The sequence below is a fragment of the Acipenser ruthenus genome, chromosome 10 (genome assembly GCF_902713425.1).
Source record: "Acipenser ruthenus chromosome 10, fAciRut3.2 maternal haplotype, whole genome shotgun sequence".
NCBI classification, from domain to species: domain Eukaryota; kingdom Metazoa; phylum Chordata; class Actinopteri; order Acipenseriformes; family Acipenseridae; genus Acipenser; species Acipenser ruthenus.
This window is the reverse complement of record NC_081198.1, coordinates 27,005,763-27,026,908: the sequence shown is the minus strand read 5'-3', so window position 1 is coordinate 27,026,908 and position 21,146 is coordinate 27,005,763.

Here is a 21,146-nt window from a genome sequence, read left to right as displayed (position 1 = left end):
TGAAGGTCAATTCAGAAAAGAGCCGCCTCGTGCCAAGCCAACAGACCGAATTCTTGGGTCTGCACCTGGACTCTGTGTCCATGGAAGCGACCCTGTCGACACAAATAGTTGCCTCGATGGAGCGGTGTCTCTCCCTATTCATGGAGCTGTGTCAGCGCATGCTGGGGTTGATGGCTGCCGCCTCGCAAGCCCTTCCCTTGGGCTTATTACACCAGAGACCTCTGCAGGCCTGGTTCAATGCCTTCGCGTTGCATCCGCGGAGAGACAAACACCGCAGGTTGACGGTATCCCGGACCTGCTGGGAAGCGCTGCGCTGGTGGAAAGTTCTGTCAAATATCCGCCAGGGCGTACGCTTGGGTCCCATCTTCCGAAGGGAGGTTATCACGACCGACGCTTGCAACCAAGGTTGGGGAGCAGTCTGGAATGGCTCAGGGACCCGTGGAGTGTGGTCAGGACCATGGAGGTCAGCCCACATCAATGCTCTGGAACTCAGAGCGGTGGACCTCACCCTCCGGCACTTCTTGCCAGTGCTTCTAGGGAAGCACGTGTTTGTGCGGTCAGACAACACCACGGTTGTGGCGTATATCATCCGCCAGGGCGGCCTACGGTCCCCTCGCCTTCACCGGATGGTAACACGGATGTTGCTATGGGCACAACCGCGTTTGACCTCTCTGCGTGCAGTTCACCTACTGGGCAGAGTCAATTATGCAACGGATCTCCTATCCAGAGGAGGCCCTCTTGCGGGGGAATGGTGTCTCCACCCTCAGGTGGTAGGGCACGTTTGGGAATGGTTCGGCATAGCGCAAGTAGATCTCTTCACTTCGCGAGAGACCACGCACTGCCCCCTATGGTTCTCGGTGAGGGACCTCGACAGCCCCCTAGGAGTCGATGCACTGGCTCACGAATGGCCGCCAGGGCTCCTATATGCGTTTCCACCGATTCCGATGCTCCCCGCCTTCTTAGAGAAGGTCAGGGTAGAGCAAGCGACAGTGATCCTGATCGCTCCTCGGTGGCCTCAGAGGATATGGTTTCCGAGCCTGTTGCAGTTGCTGCACGGTCACCCGAGGGAGCTTCCCCTGCGAGCGGACCTATTGTCCCAGGCCCAAGGAAGGCTTTGGCACCCGAACTCCAAGCTCATGCAGCTATGGGCTTGGCCCCTGAACGGGAGCGCCTGTCAGCCTTAGGGCTCTCGACGGTGGTGATTTCGACCATTCAGAGTGCTAGAGCGCCCTCTACTAGGTCGCAGTATACGTACAAGTGGCAGTTGTTTCAAGATTGGTGTCTGGCGGAGGGCCGTGACCCAATATCCTGCCCTATGGCAGTGATATTACAGTTTCTTCAGAAACTGTTAGATGAGGGGAAATCTCCCTCTATGCTTAAGGTGTATTTAGCCGCCATATCGGCTTGCCATGTACGCATTGACGGTTTATCACCAGGTTGCCATTTTCTGGCATCTCAGTTCCTGAAGGGCGTAAGACGCTTGCGGCCACCAAGGATGACCAGTTTACTGTCATGGAGCCTTGACGTGGTGTTAGAAGCCCTTACCAAGGCACCGTTCGAGCCTCTCCACAGCATGGATTTAGAGCTCGTATCTATGAAAACTGCGTTCTTGCTATCAGTGGTATCAGCAAAACGCGTGGGCGAGTTACATGCACTTTCAGTGCATTCATCATCCACTCGTTTCGCAGGAGACGGTTCTAGGGTCTCCATGCGTCCAAATCCGGCCTTTTTACCCAAGGTCATATCGCCGTTTCATATGAACCAACCAGTTGAGTTGATGGCGTTCCATCCTCCTCCTTTTTCTTCCCCTGAGGAAGAACGGTTACACATGCTCTGCCCCATTCAGGCATTGAGGTGTTATATGAATCTGCAGGCCTTCCGCCACCAGGGCAGTTGAAGGCACATTCCACTAGGGGTATGGCGACATCCTGGGCCCTCTTTAGAGGGGTGCCAGTGTCTGACATTTGCGCTGCAGCCAGTTGTGCTACACCACATACTTTTATGAGGTTCTACTGTTTAAATGTACTGGAATCCTCTGCTCAGTCATTCCGAACATCCGTGTTACACTCTATGACGCCCTAGTTGGTGGTCATATTGAGTATTGGCACGATATGGTGTTGATTATTCCACCTTAGGACAGGTGTCACTGCGAGCATAGACGCTGAGGCGCGGTTCCGCATACGCGTACATGTGTTGCCTACGCAATTGCGTTATGACGTAAGTCTGTCCTACTGCCGAGAATCCTCCCTCGCGACGGCTTCGGTACACTGTTCCCATACTTGATGGTTATTTTCAACTTGAAAGGGAACGATAGGTTGCGGATGAAACCCCGGTTCCCTGAAAGAGAAAATAACCATCAAGCCGCGAGGTCGCTCTGGAATCCTTCACGTCCTGAAGAGCAAAAGAGGAAGAGAGTCTCTGCGCACTGCGTATAGTAAGCTCCCAGGGGGGCAGGCTTACGTGGCAGCTCGCTCAGAGGCCCATCGGCAGCTTTGCTATAAAGCTCAGCCAATCCCTACTGCCTGACGGCAATATCCCATACTTGATGGTTATTTTCTCTTTCAGGGAACCGGGGTTGCATCCGCAACCTATCGTTATTCACCCTCTGCTGGTGGAGGTGGCGGAGGCAGAGGCAGCTCCTGCTGCTCTACTCCTGGCAGTGGAGGTGGCGTAGGCAGAGGCAGCTCCCACTGCTCTGCCCCTGGCGGTGGAAGCGATGGAAGTGGCGGAGGCAGAGGCAGCAGGTATTCTTCCTCTGCTGCTGGAGGCCTAGCTTCTGGACCTGTGGGCTTCCCCCCCCTGGGCGCTGGATGCACGGGCTCCCCCCTTCTGGGCGCTGGATGCACGGGCTCCCCCCTTCTGGGTGCTGGATGCACGGGCTCCCCCCTTCTGGGCGCTGGATGCACGGGCTCCCCCCTTCTGGGCGCTGGATGCTCGCGCTCCCCCCTTCTGGGCGCTGGATGCTCGCGCTCCCCCCTTCTGGGCGCTGGATGCTCGCGCTCCCCCCTTCTGGGCGCTGGATGCTCGCCCTCCACCTGTTCGTATTGCGTGGGGCATATAGCCAACGTGTGCCCATATGCCCCACAGCCAGGGCACAACTCCGCCACGAGGTTCACAATATAAACCTCCCAGCCATTCTCTCTGATCTCCTCCTGCTGTTGCTGCGGTTGCTGTTGCTGCAGCTTACCTCTCCCCCTTCTCTTCCTGCTCCTTCTCCCTGCCTTCCTCTCCTGGGCCGGTTCCTACTCCTCATCCTAGAAGGGGCAGATCGCTGCGGTGTGCCCGTAGACCCCGCAAGCAAGGCACCAGCCTTGGTCCTCCAGACCACCGAGGAGGTCCTCCAGTTCCCCGCAGCCGTTTCTCCAGCTCCAGCCTTCCATTTTATTTATATTATTTCTGTTTTTTTCCCAAAAAACACATAAAAAAAACACTTTTTGAAAAAACACTTTTTCCTGGTCCGGCTCTTGGAGGCGTTGTTTGTCCCACACAGGACACCATATGTGACCGAGCTGTTGTTGAGTGGAGGTGGGAGGTGACGTCACGGACCAGGAAGTACCAGTAAACACAGGCAATGGATGGCGATGGTGAAGCTGAACGCAACGGCGCTCACCGTTTTATTAAATAATAAAACAAAACAAAAGATTTAAACAAAACGAAACAAACACCAAACAAAAAGGCACGATGGCCAAACAAATAAACAGAAACAAGTATCTTTTAAATATAGCAATTGTTTTCCGCTCTCGTTTTCCGCTCTCCCGTACTCTCCTCTGTACACTCTTCCCCCCGCAGCATGGACAGCTGCAGGTTCTTATACTCTGGCCGAGGGGTTAACTAGCTGTTAATTATCTTATTACCCCTCGGCCACAGTCTGCACGAGTTTAGTAAGGATGCGTGACTGTCAGCTAGTTAAATAATCAGTAGCTGATCAGCCACGCAACCTCACAGGGTTTTTAAATATAAAAACAATAACAAATACGCTGCGCTTTTATCTGCACCGCAAACAATATAAATAATAATACAAATGCATATAGGGGCAGGACACTCCACCACACATGCCCCCCCTTGTGCGCAGCACACATGGCCTTTTCGGCCACCTCCCCCTTTAGTCCCCAAAGTTCCGGCTAGCAGTCCCGGCCCAGGAACAGGGGCAGCAACGGGCCAAAGGTGGCGGCCATGGTGGGATATCCTCCTTCCACCCAAACAGCCGGAGCATTTCGGTGGACCGCGCACAGGCCGGCTCCTCCGGCCAAGGAAATTTTGGGGGTGGTCTCCAGACCTCCCCCCCTTCTTCATGGCTGGCAGCTCCCCTCCGTGGGGCTCCGGCCACCCCTTCTCCTGCAGCGAAATTGCTGCGGGGGGAGCTGGTCTCCTGACCTTCCCCCCCTTCTTCATGGCCAGCAGCTCCCCTCCAAGGGGCTCCGACCACAATTTCTGCTGTTGAAAAAGTGTGGCTGGGGGAGTTGGTCTCCTGACCTCCACCCCTTCTTCATGGCTGGCAGCTGCCCTTCATGGGGCTCCAGCCACAGTATTTCCTGCCGCATGGCAGGACTGGTAGCTACCCCAGGCAAAGCAGGACCCTCGGGAGGCGACGGCAGCAGCAGCAGCGGACCCTCGGGAGGTGACGGCAGCAGCAGCGGACCCTCTGGAGGCAACGGCAGCCCCAGCGGACCCTCCAGAGGTGAAGGCAGCAGCAGCAGACCCACCTGAGGCGAACTCGGGAGGGGAGCCCCTGGCCATGGAGGTGGCAGCGGGAGCTCCACTTCTCCCTCGTACCCTGTAACTGGTGGCTCTCCAGGTGATGCAGAGCAACAGGCAGCCCCAGGCGATGCGAAGCAACAGGCAGCCCCAGGCGATGCGGAGCAACAGGCAGCCCCGGGCGATGCGGAGCAACAGGCAGCCCCGGGCGATGCGGAGCAACAGGCAGCCCCGGGCGGTGCGGAGCAGCAGGCATCCTTGGGCGGTGCGAAGCAGACATCCTTGGGCGGTGCGAAGCAGGCATCCTTGGGCGGTGCGAGGCAGGCATCCTTGGGCGGTGCGAGGCAGGTATCCTTGGGCAGTGCGAGGCAGGGCAGGAGCAGTCCTTCCCATGGCGGTGGATGTGGAACCAGCAGGTATTCACCCTCTGCTGGTGGAGGTGGAGATGGAACCAGAAGGTATTCACCCTCTGCTGGTGGAAGTGGAGATGGAACCAGCAGTTCCCTTTCAAGTCGAAAATAACCATCAAGTATGGGATATTGCCATCAGGCAGCAGGGATTGGCTGAGCTTTATAGCAAAGCTGCCGATAGGTCTCTGTGCGAGCTGCCACGTAAGCCCGCCCCCCTGGGAGCTTACTATACGCAGTGCGCAGAGACTCTCTTCCTCTTTTGTCTTTAGCATCGGTAGCGGTAGGTCATTAGAGCTTGTCTACTGACTGTACTCATTAAGCTTAGGCTTGAGAAGATGGTTTTTGCCCCTTCTCCGAGTTTCAGTTGTACTCATTATTATTTTGTATACTCGGTTTATATAATTGTATATTTTTATATTACATTATATATTCCTTCACGCTTTGCTTCGGCATCGCGTTTTTGTTTACTCTCGTGGTCTTTGTCTTTCCTTATTATTATAATTATTTCATAATTATTATTGTGTGTTTTGGGGTTTTTGTAATAAATTATATATTTGTTATATATATTTGTTTAGGACGCGCGTTGCGTTGGCCTTTGGCCACGAGTGCATTGCAGCCTCGGTCTTGCCTCTGGCTAGACCATGTGTGTGTGGAGCCTGCTCTGCAGTCTCTATATATATAATCCACTGCGATGTGTTCCAACCCTAACGCGTGGTAGCTGTACAGCCTGCCCTTACAGTCACTAAGCACTATATAGTGTTGCTGCAGCGTTCCAAAAAAAAAACAAAAACCCTTTTTTCACTATTAGTAAGACGACCACCAAACACATACTCCCTTAAGCCATCTCTGTGCTGGCTTCCAGACACGCACCCTCCGCCAAAGGGTGAAGAAAGCAGTGGGTGGGCACTCTCCCTCCTCGGGATCATCCCACACCATTTCTGCCCCGTCGTCGTCTACGGCGACGCCGCCAGGGCAGCTACAGCTCTCCAGGAGCCCGTCCTCCCAGCTAACAGCTGGTCAGAGGTCCCCCACCGGACGCGCTCGGGAACGCAGCCCCTCCCCTTGTAGGGTACGCCTCCCGTCGGGAGTCTAGGTCGCATTCCAGATCGCCTCGACGGAGGGGACGCTCTCGTTCCCCTCGTTGGGACAGGCGATACAGAGACAGGTCGGGGGTGGCGGAGCTAACCTCCAAAATGTCTCAATTCATGGAGGTTATGATGGGGCCGCAGTCCAACCTCATGTCCCTAGCAAATGTGGTGCCCCGAGTCCCAGAACAACCGACTGGGCCCATTGCTAGCCAGCCAGTGGCCCCTCCACAACCTGCACCGGTCGTCGCCCCTCCAGTGCAACCTCAAGGGGCGTGGGATGTCGATGCAGTTTCCAGAGACGCATCTGACGTCCTGGAAGGGGAGAGTATAGAGGCTGAGGTAGCCTCCCAGCACTCTGAGCAGGACATAGAGCTCGAGGTGCTGGATACCGATGACCCGACACGGTCTGTGGTGGAGAGAGCAACCCGCCACTTGGGCATCAAGTGGCCTATGGCGAAACTACCACAGCGTTCCTTGTTTGAGTCGCCTTCAGCCCAGCACCATCAGTCCAGGATGCTTCCAGCATTCCCAGACTTTGTTAAGGAGGTGAAGTCCACCTGGGGGGCTCCGGCCTCTGCCCCTGCGACTTCTCGCAAGGCCTCGGCCTTTAGCATGCAAGGGGCAAGTGAAGCTTGACAAAAGATCCTGCATGCCCCAATAAGCAGTGCAGGACCACAGAGGTACACTTAAAAAAGGGGTACGCTGCGGCCAAAGAGGCGGTCAGACTGTCAAATGTGGCCAGCTTGCTGACAGTCTATCAAGCGGCACTCATTAGAGACCTGCCTGAGTGCCCTTCTGCGGCCCTCAGAAGCGAGTTGGGGACGGTCAGTCAGCTGCTGGTAAAGCTGGAGCATCGCATCTCTGGTGGTGGCCAGAAGGCAGCTCTGACTCTCACAGGCGAGAGTGCAGGAACCTGACAAGGCCCCGTTGCTGGATGCCCCAATCACACCGGGGCACACATTTGGTCCGGCGATGGAGGAGATGCTGCAACGCTCCGCCAAAGCACGGGAGGCGTCGCAGCAAATGGTGAAAATGTGGCCAAATAAGCCGTTCCAGCCGAAGCGGCCTCAGGAACACCAGTGGCGCAGGATACCGCCACAGCAGCAGGCGCAACCGCAGGGTAGTAAGACCTCCCCTTCAGGTCCATCAGCACGCGGCCAACCTGCGTTTGTAAGGCCGCAGCGCGGAGGGTGGCGCCCTAGAGGAGGTGGCAGGCGACGCCCTTGTGGCTCTGGCCAGGCCCCTCGCGAACGAGCGCAGTAGAAACAGCCCTGAAAACTCCAGGCAGCTGTTAACCCACCCCTACACTGTCCCACACCTCCAGTTCTGGCAACAATGCACCAACGACATCTGGGTGCACAAAACTATATTCACCGGGTACACCCTTCAGTTCCGGTTAAAACCTCCCCCTTCCAGGGAGTGGTGGTAACTGCAGTGAAGGACTCGGTTCAGTCCTCAGCTCTGAATGTGGAAATTGCTCAGGAAGCATGCCATTCAACAAGTAGACCCTGCTCTGATCGACCAGGGGTTCTATTCCAAATACTTCCTGGTGCCCAAAAAGGACGGTGGGCTTCACCCTATTTTAGATCTGCGAGTACTGAACAAATACCTGCGGGTGTCATCGTTCAGGATGCTTACGCACAGGCACATCATCCAGTCAGTCCGACACGGCGACTGGTTCACCACCGTGGACCTGACAGATGCGTACTTTCACGTTCCCATCCGCCCAGGTCACAGGAAGTATCTGCGTTTCGCATTTCAGAGCAGGGTATACGAGTTTTGTGTCCTTCCATTCGGCCTGTCACTAGCTCCTCGAACCTTTTCGAAATGTATGGATGCCATTCTAGCTCCCTTGCGTGCTCAAGGTGTCCGACTGCTGAACTATCTGGACGACTGGCTCATCTGCGCGCAGTCGAAGGAGCAGTTGGCACAGCACACAGTGATGGTTACAGACCATCTTCAGCGGCTAGGTCTGAAGGTCAATTCAGAAAAGAGCCGCCTCGTGCCAAGCCAACAGACCGAATTCTTGGGTCTGCACCTGGACTCTGTGTCCATGGAAGCGACCCTGTCGACACAAATAGTTGCCTCGATGGAGCGGTGTCTCTCCCTATTCATGGAGCTGTGTCAGCGCATGCTGGGGTTGATGGCTGCCGCCTCGCAAGCCCTTCCCTTGGGCTTATTACACCAGAGACCTCTGCAGGCCTGGTTCAATGCCTTCGCGTTGCATCCGCGGAGAGACAAACACCGCAGGTTGACGGTATCCCGGACCTGCTGGGAAGCGCTGCGCTGGTGGAAAGTTCTGTCAAATATCCGCCAGGGCGTACGCTTGGGTCCCATCTTCCGAAGGGAGGTTATCACGACCGACGCTTGCAACCAAGGTTGGGGAGCAGTCTGGAATGGCTCAGGGACCCGTGGAGTGTGGTCAGGACCATGGAGGTCAGCCCACATCAATGCTCTGGAACTCAGAGCGGTGGACCTCACCCTCCGGCACTTCTTGCCAGTGCTTCTAGGGAAGCACGTGTTTGTGCGGTCAGACAACACCACGGTTGTGGCGTATATCATCCGCCAGGGCGGCCTACGGTCCCCTCGCCTTCACCGGATGGTAACACGGATGTTGCTATGGGCACAACCGCGTTTGACCTCTCTGCGTGCAGTTCACCTACTGGGCAGAGTCAATTATGCAACGGATCTCCTATCCAGAGGAGGCCCTCTTGCGGGGGAATGGTGTCTCCACCCTCAGGTGGTAGGGCACGTTTGGGAATGGTTCGGCATAGCGCAAGTAGATCTCTTCACTTCGCGAGAGACCACGCACTGCCCCCTATGGTTCTCGGTGAGGGACCTCGACAGCCCCCTAGGAGTCGATGCACTGGCTCACGAATGGCCGCCAGGGCTCCTATATGCGTTTCCACCGATTCCGATGCTCCCCGCCTTCTTAGAGAAGGTCAGGGTAGAGCAAGCGACAGTGATCCTGATCGCTCCTCGGTGGCCTCAGAGGATATGGTTTCCGAGCCTGTTGCAGTTGCTGCACGGTCACCCGGGGAGCTTCCCCTGCGAGCGGACCTATTGTCCCAGGCCCAAGGAAGGCTTTGGCACCCGAACTCCAAGCTCATGCAGCTATGGGCTTGGCCCCTGAACGGGAGCGCCTGTCAGCCTTAGGGCTCTCGACGGTGGTGATTTCGACCATTCAGAGTGCTAGAGCGCCCTCTACTAGGTCGCAGTATACGTACAAGTGGCAGTTGTTTCAAGATTGGTGTCTGGCGGAGGGCCGTGACCCAATATCCTGCCCTATGGCAGTGATATTACAGTTTCTTCAGAAACTGTTAGATGAGGGGAAATCTCCCTCTATGCTTAAGGTGTATTTAGCCGCCATATCGGCTTGCCATGTACGCATTGACGGTTTATCACCAGGTTGCCATTTTCTGGCATCTCAGTTCCTGAAGGGCGTAAGACGCTTGCGGCCACCAAGGATGACCAGTTTACTGTCATGGAGCCTTGACGTGGTGTTAGAAGCCCTTACCAAGGCACCGTTCGAGCCTCTCCACAGCATGGATTTAGAGCTTGTATCTATGAAAACTGCGTTCTTGCTATCAGTGGTATCAGCAAAACGCGTGGGCGAGTTACATGCACTTTCAGTGCATTCATCATCCACTCGTTTCGCAGGAGACGGTTCTAGGGTCTCCATGCGTCCAAATCCGGCCTTTTTACCCAAGGTCATATCGCCGTTTCATATGAACCAACCAGTTGAGTTGATGGCGTTCCATCCTCCTCCTTTTTCTTCCCCTGAGGAAGAACGGTTACACATGCTCTGCCCCGTTCAGGCATTGAGGTGTTATATGAATCTGCAGGCCTTCCGCCACCAGGGCAGTTGAAGGCACATTCCACTAGGGGTATGGCGACATCCTGGGCCCTCTTTAGAGGGGTGCCAGTGTCTGACATTTGCGCTGCAGCCAGTTGTGCTACACCACATACTTTTATGAGGTTCTACTGTTTAAATGTACTGGAATCCTCTGCTCAGTCATTCCGAACATCCGTGTTACACTCTATGACGCCCTAGTTGGTGGTCATATTGAGTATTGGCACGATATGGTGTTGATTATTCCACCTTAGGACAGGTGTCACTGCGAGCATAGACGCTGAGGCGCGGTTCCGCATACGCGTACATGTGTTGCCTACGCAATTGCGTTATGACGTAAGTCTGTCCTACTGCCGAGAATCCTCCCTCGCGACGGCTTCGGTACACTGTTCCCATACTTGATGGTTATTTTCAACTTGAAAGGGAACGATAGGTTGCGGATGAAACCCCGGTTCCCTGAAAGAGAAAATAACCATCAAGCCGCGAGGTCGCTCTGGAATCCTTCACGTCCTGAAGAGCAAAAGAGGAAGAGAGTCTCTGCGCACTGCGTATAGTAAGCTCCCAGGGGGGCAGGCTTACGTGGCAGCTCGCTCAGAGGCCCATCGGCAGCTTTGCTATAAAGCTCAGCCAATCCCTACTGCCTGACGGCAATATCCCATACTTGATGGTTATTTTCTCTTTCAGGGAACCGGGGTTGCATCCGCAACCTATCGTTATTCACCCTCTGCTGGTGGAGGTGGCGGAGGCAGAGGCAGCTCCTGCTGCTCTACTCCTGGCAGTGGAGGTGGCGTAGGCAGAGGCAGCTCCCACTGCTCTGCCCCTGGCGGTGGAAGCGATGGAAGTGGCGGAGGCAGAGGCAGCAGGTATTCTTCCTCTGCTGCTGGAGGCCTAGCTTCTGGACCTGTGGGCTTCCCCCCCCTGGGCGCTGGATGCACGGGCTCCCCCCTTCTGGGCGCTGGATGCACGGGCTCCCCCCTTCTGGGTGCTGGATGCACGGGCTCCCCCCTTCTGGGCGCTGGATGCACGGGCTCCCCCCTTCTGGGCGCTGGATGCTCGCGCTCCCCCCTTCTGGGCGCTGGATGCTCGCGCTCCCCCCTTCTGGGCGCTGGATGCTCGCGCTCCCCCCTTCTGGGCGCTGGATGCTCGCCCTCCACCTGTTCGTATTGCGTGGGGCATATAGCCAACGTGTGCCCATATGCCCCACAGCCAGGGCACAACTCCGCCACGAGGTTCACAATATAAACCTCCCAGCCATTCTCTCTGATCTCCTCCTGCTGTTGCTGCGGTTGCTGTTGCTGCAGCTTACCTCTCCCCCTTCTCTTCCTGCTCCTTCTCCCTGCCTTCCTCTCCTGGGCCGGTTCCTACTCCTCATCCTAGAAGGGGCAGATCGCTGCGGTGTGCCCGTAGACCCCGCAAGCAAGGCACCAGCCTTGGTCCTCCAGACCACCGAGGAGGTCCTCCAGTTCCCCGCAGCCGTTTCTCCAGCTCCAGCCTTCCATTTTATTTATATTATTTCTGTTTTTTTCCCAAAAAACACATAAAAAAAACACTTTTTGAAAAAACACTTTTTCCTGGTCCGGCTCTTGGAGGCGTTGTTTGTCCCACACAGGACACCATATGTGACCGAGCTGTTGTTGAGTGGAGGTGGGAGGTGACGTCACGGACCAGGAAGTACCAGTAAACACAGGCAATGGATGGCGATGGTGAAGCTGAACGCAACGGCGCTCACCGTTTTATTAAATAATAAAACAAAACAAAAGATTTAAACAAAACGAAACAAACACCAAACAAAAAGGCACGATGGCCAAACAAATAAACAGAAACAAGTATCTTTTAAATATAGCAATTGTTTTCCGCTCTCGTTTTCCGCTCTCCCGTACTCTCCTCTGTACACTCTTCCCCCCGCAGCATGGACAGCTGCAGGTTCTTATACTCTGGCCGAGGCTATTCCAAAACTTTAAATTTCTTGTTCTTCAACCATTCTGATGTAGACTTGCTTGTGTGTTTCGGATCATTGTCTTGCTGCATGACCCAGCTGTGCTTCAGCTTCAGCTCACGGACAGATGGCCTGACATTCTCCTGTAGAATTCTCTGATACAGAGCAGAATTCATGGTTCCTTCAATGATGGTAAGACGTCCAGGTCCTGATGCAGCAAAGCATCCCCAAACCATGACACTACCACCACCATACTTGACCGTTGGTATGAGGTTCTTACTGTGGAATACAGTGTTTTGTTTTTGCCAGACATAACAGGACCCATGTCGGCCAAAAAGTTCCACTTTTGACTCATCTGTCCATAGAACATTGTTCCAGAACTCTTGAGGATCATCCAGGTGCTTTTTTGGCAAACTTGAGAGCATTCATGTTCTTCTTAGTGAGCAATGGTTTCCGCCTTGCTACTCTGCCATGAATCCCATTTTTGCCCAGTGTCTTTCTGATAGTGGGGTCATGAACACTGACCTTAGCCGAGACGAGAGAGGCCTGCAGATCCCTGGATGTTGTTCTAGGGTTCTTTGTGACTTCCTGGACGATTTTACGCCTTGCTCTTGGAGAGATTTTGGCAGGACGGCCACTCCTGGGAAGATTCAGTACTGACCCAAACTTTCTCCATTTGGACAATATGGCTCTGACTGTGGTTCGGTGGAGCCCCAGAGCCTTAGAAATGGCTTTGTAACCCTTTCCAGACTGATAGGAATCAACAACTTTTTTTCCGGAGGTCTTCAGGAATTTCTTTTGTTTGTGGCATGATGTGCCTCTAGAACCTGTGTGCTGACAACTTCACTCTGATGGTAAGAGCCAAAGTTAGTCAGATTTATATTGGGCGGAGCTGGCCCAAATCAGGCCTGGTTGTTAACCAAAGTACTCAAACAGCTGACCCTAATTATCCCTTTAATTGGGTTGAGTTAACTAGGGGGGGGCAATAACTTTTTCACACCTGAAGATTGCATGTTTGATTACCTTGCACACCAAACAAATGAAAGCAGCACCAAACTTTGGTGTCATGTTTTCTCTCAGACTCCCTCTATATACTACTACAACCCACAAAAAAATCTGACTAAATACAATGTGAAAAATGTGCAAAAATGCAGAAAAACAGACAGGGGGCATATACTTTTTCACGGCACTGTATATATTATGCACGTCTTTTTTTGTTAATAGATTGTGTGTGTGTGTGTGTGTCGCACGGATGGCTTGATGGGGTCGACAGACCAGGAAGAGAATGGACATACAGACAAGTACTGCGGGGCGAGACACAAATGCGCTCATTCTTTTATTAAATAAAAGATTTAGACAAAGCAAAACATGTTTCCAAAGTAAACGGCACAGTGGCCAAAACAAACAAAACAAACACTGAACAAACACTGTAGTAATAGTGGAACTCCCGCCTGTTAATTCCCCTTCATGTAGTTCTAAAGACTGGCAGGTATCGCAGTATGGGGAAGACTGCTTGGATACCTGACTAGCTCCTGCTTCTGTTTTTAAGTTTTAAGGTCTGTGGTAGCAGCGCCCCGAGACTGGGTCGCACCCTGCTACAAATGCATGAAAGAACCTACCAGGTGAAGTAGTAGGATCTAAAACACTGGGAACATTTTAAAAAAGACTAGATTCTGAGCTTTTAAATTAATTCCTCCCAGTAGGGGAAAATGGTGTGCTAACAAGGGACGAACCTTGATGGGCTAAATGGTCTTTTCTGGTTCTCAAACAGTTCTTATGTTCTTACAAGTATGAGTATCAGCACACCCCTATAAAATAGCATCTCAAATAGAGTCTGGCAAAACTACTTCTCTTGTCTATTACTCATATTCTCTGAGTGCCTCTGAGGTCCCAGCACACGCCAGGATCTAAACAGGGAAGAATGTGCATTGCCTTCTCTACAGAAACAGAACTTTCTCCTGAAGTAAGATTTATTGCTTCCTTCAATAAACACATCACTCAAATTGTTAATTCTTGTTTTCTTTATTTATTTGCAATGTCTGCTTTATCACAGCTGAATAAACTTACAGCCTGTAGATTTAAAATATATATACAAAGCTAAATATGCATAACAGATTCAATTAATCCAGTTTGATTAAAATGTAGCAGGTTGAGAAGAAACAGTGCCTGCCCATTTTGCCTCCCTTCCACAGTCCCCTAAGGAATCGCTGGTGAAGTGAAGTGACACTTTGCACACCCAGGATTCGAACCTGTGCTCCCCTGACTCACACCACACGCCCGTGCCTTTGCATGGGAGGTATTCAGGAACTACACAATAACCCTTTTAGAGAGCATTACTGATTCATATTCTCCATTGTTCTGGAAAGCGGGTCAGCAAGAGACTTACAGACAGGACAAAGAGAGTCTTCCAAAGGATTCTGGGAGTTTTATAGTTGTGGGAAACTGAAAAATATTGGCACTAAGCTGTGAACTCACAATGATCAGACTTCAGTGTTAATCCAGAACACTGCCTGCTCTAATCGTGGAGTCAGTTTCCAGGGACACTAATGTGTTAATCCATATCCTGCACACTGGCACTAACCCTGCTGCACTGCAGCTTCAATTCAAGCTTCTCAGAACACCCAAGTGCACTGAACGGGCCTAGAGGAAGCAAATTAGCAAACACTACTGATCTCAAACTGTCTTTGCCATGTTAGTCTTTAATATTATGTCAAGTCTCATCTTTACGAATAAGTAGCTTCCATTACGTTTTATGTTTGCAATGACTCAGATACTGTTTTCTATTTTTTTAATGTATCAGTTTTCTTTCACCTGATATATAGACTCTTTTGCCACCAGCAAAAGAGTCTTTATAAAGTATGAGCCAGCACTCTTGTGATCTGCCACTCTAGATCAGGTTTCTTAGTGTTGCCAGCAATATACTGCTGTGCACTAATTGCTGCTAGTGCTGACTAACATGAAGACACTTTAGAATGAGATCATTTTAAAACAAAGACAAAATGCAAAGACAAAAAACTGGCTTGGCCATTGTTCGTTGTGTCAGTTAAGTATAAAGGAAGGTATACTTTAGATACCTACTTCAACACTTCCTTCCATTGCTGTAGATGTAACAGTGCCTTAATTCAAACGGTACTTTCCATGTTTCACCTCACCGATGCTAATTAACGGATGTAATGCAGGCTAGAGATTGGATCCTTCAAGAAGCTGCTTGATGAGATTCTGGGATCAATAAGCTAGTAACAACCAAATGAGCAAGATGGGCCGAATGGCCTCCTCTTGTTTGTAAACTTCCTTATGTTCTTATGTTCTTATGTTCTTATAACACAAGAGCTTTCATATTGGTAAACTCTGCTGTATAATAATCAACTAGAACTGAAGAACAGCTTGTGAACTCGGGTGAATCTCATTAAAGTAATTGTAGCTAACAAACTAGTTCCATAAACGATCGCCATGCACATCCAATCTCTTTATAGGTCTTAAATGTGTAGTTTTGAAAGAAACACATGTTTTTACCAAAAATGTATTTTAATTTTAAAACATGCTATCTGGTACTACTCTAGGTTAAATAAATCTCTGTTTGCAAGTCATGCTTTTAGACTGTCTTGCACTTCCGGAGTGAAATTGTCCCAACCCCTTCACTGCCTTCTTTCCTGTCAATAACCAATCAGCTGCTTCCCTTATTGATACTTTTCAGCCAGTAACATGCTTTGACATGCTGGAGTGAAATGTAAAAGCAGTAACAGACTTCCTGGGCGGCAAGGCAAGCAAACTGAAAACATAGGGCAGTACCAGATGTTTTTAAAATGAAAATACTTTTGAGACCCATGTAACTAATGGAAGTGCAAAAAAAGATCTAAGGAATGATTTTGATGGCTACAATTACTTTAACATAGTCTTACAAAGAAAAAATGTAATTGCAATTAGAAACATAATTTAAAAAACTAAGAAAATACATTTTGAAGCTACTTACTCTTGAAGTCAGAAGTCTGGAACCCCCTTAATTGCTGCTGACTATCAAGAGACATGAATTTGAACCCACATTTTCCTACAGGATACACAGCAACAATATAAGAAAGGAGCAGCAACTGGAGACTAGGAATAGGAGAGTAGACAGCAATGCATTCACTTTTCTTGGCCCACTCAACCTGTATCACCAGCATGAGGGGACAGTCTGCTTAATTTCCCGTTCTTTACTATTTATTCTCCAAAACTGTCTGCAGGGTTATTTTTCAAGGCCACCCCCCTTAAAGGAGTAGTTCTTTAAGTTATTGTAGCTAACAAACTAACTCCATACATCATACCTGCAATACCTGCAAATGGAGTAACTCTTACTAATGTTCTTACTATTGTTAAGGATATCATAGTTATGCCAGAATATAATAATCTGTGGGTCCCCTGGATGTCTCCCCTGGTAAAAGCACAGCTGCATGGTGTGCAGGGTGAGTCATGCAGTCAGGAGAGAGCAGGTTCACATCCTGGGTGTGCAAAGATTCTGGGCTTTCCAAAGGGAGCGTCGCATTGGCTCTTGGACTTTTTCTCCTCATTGCGCTGCAGCAGACCCTACTCAAGCTCAAGTGAAAAACCTGCAGGGCTGGCCTTTGTCTTCCAGGAGCTGATAGCTCTCAAGGTCCTGGGTGTAAAGTGGAAGCTGACTGATGGGAGGACACTTGATCTTCAGTTCTCCTGAGCTGCGTAGGGAATTACTGTGCAGAGGAAGCGTATTGAAAAATACCAACGACTGCTGCAGATCTTTTGGTGGGGTGGGGTTTGTTTTTGCTGGGTGGTTGTTTTTGACCCCAAAACATTTCACAGCATTCCTGAGATTTCATGATGAAAAGGTCTCTGATGACAAGTGGCAACTGCAGTGATTTACATGAAGGCACACTCGGTCTATCAGCAGTCTGGCTGCTATAAAATGCCATAACATCCTCTATCCCCCCAGAGAGACTTAGACACACACCGATACACATGCTGCACCTGTCAATGGGGGGTCTGTACTTTTTGTAATTCATCGCTAAAATGCATGGCATCTAATTTTGATCTTGTACTGTTTGAAAAGAGGCAGCTGAAGAATACCGTTGTAGGTATTCTTACCAAAAAGGCTTATTTTTTATTATTAATTTATATTGCCCAATTAAATCCCTCCTGGGTTTTCCCCACAACAGCTCAGGAGAACAGGTCCTCCCCCCCAAGTTAATCACCTCTTTATACCCAGGAGTGGATCGTGGATCCATAGTGGATGTCAGCAAGCTACTGCCCCAAAAGGCCAGCCCTGCACCTGAGTCCAGTGCGGTTTTTGCAGGGGCACCAGAGCCAATGCGATGCTCCGTTTGAAATCCCCAGCAAAAATCGTGACTTCTCTTCTCTACCAGGAGCCACTCGGGGAAAGACATCTTCAGCTAACAATCTCAGTTATATTTGATGTGGTACAGTACTTGCTGTACAGTAATGGGGGTTCTTTACAGCCTCTTCAGAACACAGTTGTAATAAAGAATAATACACTGTTTTAGTTCAAAGTTACTCACATCCCTAGACTGGGGTCAGTGTGACTGAATAAATGAATGCGGCAGAATAACCCAGAACATTCCTTTCCTTTTCCAGTCAGAGTCCACAAACAGATTTGTGTCAGCTGTATTTCCACATAAGCACATACTACTTGAGCCTCATTGAAGTTCATCTTTAACAAGATGACTCATATTAGTACACACTGCAATGATCAGCTCAGTGAATTGTACAGTGCTTTATCGCTACCAGTCAACAGAGCTGTGTCTGCCTTAATGGCAACCCTTGTAAACCTTCACCACGGTAAATTTGTAGGGTCATGCTTTCCCCCTGGATCTGCCATGTTTTACCATACTGTACCTGTTTGGGCTTTACAGTGCTTACCTTCACTTTGCTAGGCTGCCACTATGCTTGATTAGGCTTTGCTATGCTTTTATTATGGAAAACTTTTATAAGGGAAATTTCGGACACTATTTTTATTGGCTTTTTTATAAAAATGATTTCCCCACACAAACCTTACTGAAACTGTACCCAGAAACATGCCCCACTATTTCCAATGCACTCCTGTTCAGTCTTTACAATCTTAAAAGGAGCTGACAAAGTAAACCCTAACCAATGTATGAAGCGCAGCAAGGAACCAGGACTAGTAACCCATTCCATCCCCTCACCACTCTCTGTGTGAAGAAGTGTCTCCTTCAGCAACATGGCTAGGAAACCCATTCCATCCTCTCACCACTCTCTGTGTGAAGAAGTGTCTCCTTCAGCAACATGGCTAGGTAACACATTCCATCCCCTCACCACTCTCTGTATGAAGAAGTGTCTCCTTCTTTCTGTTCTATCTCCTCTTCACTTTCTTAATATACTAACTACACCTTTTTTTAATTTTCAACAACTGGGCCTGCTTTTGAAAAGCATGTTAAAGCATTGACCATTAGGCCAGTGAATTAGCAGCTGTATGCCCATAGGTGTCATATTTATATTACACTGTAGGATATTATACAGGTTATCATACTGTAATACTGTAGCATAATATAACTGTACCAGCAGATTTTCTGAGATCTGTGATATTTTAATGTAACAGCAATCGGCACTGGGCCCATTGCTGATAATGTGATGGCATTATTGCAGAAGGGATCTACAGGAATTCTGGGGCGTCCTGGTGTAAATGTGAGTGTGTGTATCACTGCTTCCAGGATTTGAATGACAGAGGAGAACATTCCAGTAACTGACAGTGTCCTAAAGATAGTGTGGATCCGGGGGAGTGGAGGGGAGGGGAGGGGAGGCTGTGCAGACAGATGTCAGCAATCTCATGGAGGGGAAATCTGATGAGAAAGTGGTGTGCTACAGGAATTTAATTTAGTCAGGAGAAGATAGAAAGAAAGAAAGAAAGAAAGAAAGAAAGAAAGAAAGAAAGAAAGTGTTAAAAGGCAAAGGCATGCAGTCAGATGTACAGTATGAGTCTCTCCATGGCGACTATGTAAAATAAATTCTTGTAAAGAGTTGGGGAACAAAGACTTCCCTTTAAGGACCCAGTATGTCCTCCATTTCTAAAGAGATTCTACTTCACAGGGACAATTGGGAAATGGGACCTCTTTGACAGATGTGTTTACAGTAGCTCATTTTCATCTGCTCCTTTCACTTCAGACTCTTCAATCAATCAGACAGCTGAATCATGTAATTTATTTGAGCACACTGATTATAGTGGTAACAATGCTTTTACCAATACATCAAGTCAAGTTAGCATCTGTCTTGTTCAAAACAAAGTTTTTTTTTTTAGTATTGCAGACAACAGCAGATCATTAATATTGTGAGGGTAGGAATGTTGCAGTTTTCACAATGCTGTTCCTGATGTTATACTACACATTTTCCATGTTTTTTTAATATGCTTTCCCTTACCTCTCTGTGCTTTACAATGATTACCTATGCTTTAGCATACTTTCACTATAGTATATTACACTTTGCTATGCTTTTACGATGGAAAACTTTTATAAGGGTGTGGACACAAGCTTTAGCTGAAATACAAAAGATGATTTAGCATTACGCAGATCAAACCCTATTTAATGTTACTGTGCCATTAATCAACTGAACACATACAGTCCATTCCAGCACACATTTATAGAGATACTGTAGTTGAACATCATTTTAAATGATAGAAAACTAGAACAATATTAAAATACCAGCTCCCCTTAAGTGTTGTGCTGCTGGTTCTGTGATTACTGTCTAGACATGCAGAGCGTGGTTCTGGTTTTGTGATTGCTGTCTAGACATGCAGAGCGTGGTTCTGGTTTTGTGATTGCTGTCTAGACATGCAGAGCGTGGTTCTGGTTTTGTGATTGCTGTCTAGACATGCAGAGCGTGGTTCTGGTTTTGTGATTACTGTCTAGACATGCAGAGCGTGGTTCTGGTTTTGTGATTACTGTCTAGACATGCAGAGCGTGGTTCTGGTTTTGTGATTACTTTCTAGACATGCAGAGCGTGGTTCTGGTTCTGTGATTACTGTCTAGACATGCAGAGCGTGGTTCTATGATTACTGTCTAGACATGCAGAGCGTGGTTCTGGTTTTGTGATTGCTGTCTAGACATGCAGAGCGTGGTTCTGGTTCTGTGATTACTGTCTAGACATGCAGAGTGTGGTTCTATGATTGCTGTCTAGACATGCAGAGCGTGGTTCTGGTTTTGTGATTACTGTCTAGACATGCAGAGTGTGGTTCTATGATTGCTGTCTAGACATGCAGAGTGTGGTTCTGGTTCTGTGAATACTGTCTAGACATGCAGAGTGTGGTTCTGGTTCTGTGATTACTGTGTAGACATGCAGAGTGTGGTTCTGGTTCTGTGATTATTGTCCCGACATGCAGAGTGTGGTTCTGGTTCTGTGATTACTGTCTAGACATGCAGAGCGTGGTTCTGGTTTTGTGATTGCTGTCTAGACATGCAGAGCGTGGTTCTGGTTTTGTGATTGCTGTCTAGACATGCAGAGCGTGGTTCTATGATTGCTGTCTAGACATGCAGAGTGTGGTTCTATGATTGCTGTCTAGACATGCAGAGCGTGGTTCTGGTTCTGTGATTACTGTCTAGACATGCAGAGTGTGGTTCTGGTTTTGTGATTGCTGTCTAGACATGCAGAGCGTGGTTCTGGTTTTGTGATTACTGTCTAGACATGCAGAGTGTGGTTCTATGATTGCTGTCTAGACATGCAGAGCGTGGTTCTATGATTACTGTCTAGACATGCAGAGCGTGGTTCTATGATTGCTGTCTAGACATGCAGAGTGTGGTTCTATGATTGCTGTCTAGACATGCAGAACGTGGTTCTGGTTCTGTGATTACTGTCCCGACATGCAGAGCGTGGTTCTGGTTCTGTGATTACTGTCTAGACATGCAGAGTGTGGTTCTGGTTTTGTGATTGCTGTCTATACGTGGTTGCTGGGGTTTGGTGTATTCAGAATACCCCACTAGAATATGTTCAGAATATAACTTCAGAAGAAAAGTTCTTCATGTACATATAGGCTCATCCACTGAATGAGATAAAAATAACACATACATTGTCAGCTAGAAAAGTAATGATTGATCATCAAATCATCAATACCGATATATTAAGGCTGCTACGACTAAATCGGAAATAGATTTTTAGATTGATTCCATTCCTCATTATATACATTGATATAC